The sequence below is a fragment of the Ipomoea nil genome, unplaced genomic scaffold, assembly GCF_001879475.1.
Source record: "Ipomoea nil cultivar Tokyo-kokei standard unplaced genomic scaffold, Asagao_1.1 scaffold1043, whole genome shotgun sequence".
In the NCBI taxonomy this organism is placed as follows: Eukaryota; Viridiplantae; Streptophyta; class Magnoliopsida; order Solanales; family Convolvulaceae; genus Ipomoea; species Ipomoea nil.
In genome coordinates, this window is record NW_017617471.1 from 8,442,768 (window position 1) to 8,447,354 (window position 4,587).

The following is a 4,587-nucleotide window of genomic DNA, read 5'->3' on the forward strand; positions in this document are numbered from 1 at the left end:
AATTTTTTTTTTAGGCATCAACTCCAATATTGGTTAGGTGAGTCCAGAGTCCATAGCATTGATAGAAGGCACAATCCTCGTGACCATTCACCAAGCCATGTGATACTTGAAGTAGTGGATCTAGGAGGGCAAGGTACGTAATACCCAATTATTATTGTGTGGACCGTTGTTCACACAATTGCGTGGACTACAATTCAAAAATACATAAATCACATTATTCTAAATCATAATATATATATATTATTCTAATACATAAAGTACATTATTCTTGCTCATAAAATACATTATCTTACTTCAAAAATTTCATTATTCTTAACAGATATAAAGTATCTTAATCTAACACATAAAATACATTATTCTAACTAATAAATACATTATTTTATCTCAAAATATTCATTATTATAATACGCGCAAAAAACAATGATTTTTTTTACCATCAAAACGATGTCATTTTAGACCACAATCCACACAATAATTTGCTAGTAATACCCACCTTTTTTTTTTTTTGTATTTACTTATTTTTAGAGATGTTATTAAATAGTGATTGAATTTAAAAAAAAAAAAAAAAAAAAAAAAAAAAAAAAAAAAAAAAAAAAAAGACAAGACCCGTAATGATTAAAGGTGTACATGGTGTAAACCTCTTTCCTATATAATAACTCACAAATTACAATATTTGATTTTTTAGTGATTACAAAAAGAAAACCAAAGGAAGAAATGCTTTTTTTTTTTTTAAGTAGAATGTTTGACGTGCACTTCTATTGCTTATTCCGTTTTAGATAAATGTCACTTTGAGAAAAACTCAATGACTACACCTACACCAATAACTTAAAAGAACTAAAACTACTATCTTCCAGAAAACTTATATTAGCAATCACGCAATCAGATTGGACAAATTAGTAGACTATTTCATCAAGAACTATGCAATTATGTATACCAAGGCGGCAAGAACATAGCATGCTACCAAAGATGATTAGTTACTTTCTGTGATAATATAAAATTGAATAGAAAAAACAATAAGTCCTATTTTATTCTCGCACTTTGTAAATTTTTTCCTGAACTCAAGTGTCAACACAAACTTGTTCAGAGAGTAAGAACATTAAAGATTTAATATGTCACAAAAATTCAGTACAGAAGAAGTTGTTTGCCACATTATTATTCCATACCATATTTCATTGCAATGCAGCAGATTACCAGATGGCTAAAAATAGGCATATTTAAACGATCGCAATGACCTGCATCAAGAACAATAATCCATTAGTTGCTACAGTAATGCAGTGGCTGTCCATTTATAATGAAATGTGATTTCAGTCGCATCTAAAAGAAACTAAAAAGGCGGTCACTTTAGTACCAGAAATACGAGGAAAACTATGAAGCTTGTGTATAAAAGCACAAAAACACCCATTATAATTTATAATAAAATGTAAAGCCTACCTGCTTAATGAAGTAATTGTTAGTAAGTTAGAATATATTGTGTATCTAAAGAGTCTCATTAATGCATTATTATAGCTAAATATGCATTCATCAGAACAGTGTGAACACAATATATGATTCGTTTTCTATATAAACTTGATTTCTAGCATATGCTTATTCCATTTTCAAACAATAGAACAAGTGAACCTAACAATCCTTCTCAATCTAAAACATTTAAATCCTAATAAGAATACATTTACAAATAATGAAAAATTTTCATGAACCTACATTTGATTCCAAAATAACAACAAAATTGAATTAAATCCTAAAGATGACTATAAAATGCATATAAATAGAAAATACATAGCATTAACTTAAAGAAAAAGATTAGACAAAATTTAGAAGAAAAAGTAAAGATATACAAAAAAATTTGAAGGTAGGGGGTAGAGGAGGGGGTGGCAGTAAGGGAGGGGGTTCAGACCCCCCTCTCCCTCCACCATTTTATAGGTCCATGATTACCTAATGGAGTAATGGGTAATGTATGGCAGCATGGGCAACCTTCGACAGTGGGAAATAACATATTCTCCAAACTTACCAATGGCTTTCCCATTTTTGCCACTTCTATTTTAAACATGTGATCTATAGGATATAGATGACAGAATTGGCACAACAAAAGGAGAGCAGTCTCTCACTCTCTCCACCATCTTTTTAGGAGTAGCCATATGTTGTAATTGAAGTATCAAGGTAATGACAGCCGGCATCTATAATCTATATAAACCAGACAAAACTATAAATGTATCCCTTCCACAAATATGTTAGTAGGCCATGAAAATCATAAAGAATGGCTTCATATTTGTGCACCCACAATTCTTTCACTCTGGAATTCATTAAGCTTTGACCATGACAACTGATGGTCCAAAAGCTTTCGTAATGCAAAAGGTAAACCCCCCTCCCCCCTACCCCCAACATGTTTCTGTCAGCCTTCCTTAATACCCATAGTCTCCTTTCAACTAGAAAAGAGAGTGCCAAAGTATAAAGGTACATTAAGGGGGTGTTTGGTTGGATGGAAAACATTTTCCGTGGAAAATGTTTTCCTAAAAGTGAAGGAAAATGATGTTTTATGTTGTTTGGTTGGATGGAAAACATTTTCCATTGGAAAAAGTTTTCCTTGAGAATGAGGAAAACAAAATCCTAGCTCATCCTAGGTATTTTGTTTTTCATGGAAAAGGTTTTCCATTGACAATTTTACCCTCATCATTATTTATTAATTACTCTTATTATTATTATATTATTATTATTGTGTAGGGTTATATTTGTCATTATACTCATTATTCCTTACCATTCAAACTCAACCAAACAATGGAATTCATATTCCCAGTAATTTCTTTCCCACCAACCAAACAATGGAATCTATTTTCTTGGAATTTATTTTCCATAGAATTTCAATTTCATTTCTATTTTCTTGGAATTTATTTTCCATAGAATTTCAATTTCATTTCCCTTCAAATATTTTCCAGCGAACCAAAGTTAAGACCTGAGTATTGTAATCAGTGTTGCAAAAATCCCGCCTAGGCACCGACCGATTAATTGGTACCTAGGCGCTGGCCGGCCGGCCGCCTAGCGTATCACCATAATCAGTGGTCTAGGCGGCTGGCCGACTAGGCCGCTTATGACATATCGTTTCGACGTTTTGAGAGAAATAACCCTAAATTGTTCAAAATCTAGATGTTTTTTAGGTTAATATTTAATATTTTAGTATCACCTATTAAAGTATTAAATAGTTTATAATTATAAAGTCCTAAAAAATTAAACAAATTTAAAAAAAAAAAAAAAAAAAAACACGGGTCCGAGGAGTGCCTCCTATATTTTCAACTATGATTGTAATAACCATCAACTAAAACAATGTATACTTAAAGACAGGTACTGAAAACTGCACTCAGCAGCATCAAAATCAGCAACACCGGCTCAATAGTGAAGAAACGTGATTATCATTCAGAAAACAACCAAAACAAAGTATCAAAATCCTAAAACAAAAATCTTTCATTTCACAAATCCATTACAAACAAAAGCTAATAATAGGCATACAGGAATACGCTCGAGTAAGTGCTATATCCTTACAGAGAATCGCAGAATATAATTTCAGATCGGATCATAGGAAAATTAGCGAGCAATGAAAAAAACCTACACCGCGACATAAAGATTGAAACAGAGAAAAATAGAAACGCGAGTAGAGAGAAAAGGAAAGACCTACTAAGAAGAAGATGAGGAAGAGGATTTAGGCTTTTGAGTAGCGAAATCGGGAGGAGAGTAGATCACGGCGGCGGCCATTACTGCCGGCAAAACAAAATACTTGGAAAACACGGCCAGCTTCGACACCAGTGGCTCTCCGCTCATCCACGCCATCCTTCAACACGAAATTTTTCGTTGGATCGCAAAAAAACTGGATAACCGTCTTCTTCAACTCAATCAAACGTTTGATGAGTCTAACAAATCTCTTTCGCTTTTGCAGGGGAAAGACAAATGATCCGGACCCGATTATAGATGTGGGTCAGCGTTACCCGTATTCTGCAAACAAATGGGCTTTTATGGCCCAATTCAAAGAAGAGCGCAAATTATGCTGTTCACCATGCGCATCACCAATAGTTCAGTTGCGGCGGTGTCTTACAGTGCGGCGGTGCGGCATCACCAATAGTTCAACAAATATACACCCTCAACGTTAGGAAAATACACCAAAAAAATAGAGACAAATTAGGTACGCATCACCAAAAACACACCATTAGATGTGAGTAAAAGCACCATACAGTGTTCATAAATACGCCATTGGGGGTGGTGAGTTATATACTTATATGATGTATTTTTTTGGGTCTGTTGTGTATTTTTTGATGTTTTATTGCATTTCATTGTGGTGTGTTTTCCTTACACTATTGGTGCATATTGTTAACACTGTTGGTGTATTCTGAAATTCCATCGCAGCACCGCACGGGAAAACCCCGCCGCATTTGAACGTTTTCATATATATATATATATATATATATATATATATATATATATATATATATCTTTTGTCTAATCACATGTTTTATCAGACAATCGATTATAATCACATATTAAGATTAATTATATTAGTGTTAAATAGGATCTCAATAGAGAGGACACACCCCATTAAGGGGGCGTTTG

General features: G+C 33.4%; 1 long non-coding RNA gene across 2 annotated transcripts; it reads right to left on the minus strand.

Moving 5' to 3' along the window:
- Positions 1 to 997: 997 nt before the first annotated feature.
- Positions 998 to 3,987, minus strand: LOC109181965. Of its 2 annotated transcripts, none has more exons than XR_002054300.1 (2): positions 3,658 to 3,987; positions 998 to 1,232 (listed from the first exon to the last, which is right to left on the minus strand). It is a non-coding gene; the product is annotated as an uncharacterized LOC109181965 (long non-coding RNA). The 2 variants fall into 2 exon arrangements; XR_002054299.1 differs by having other exon boundaries at positions 3,662 to 3,958.
- Between the last annotated feature and the right edge of the window lie 600 nt (positions 3,988 to 4,587).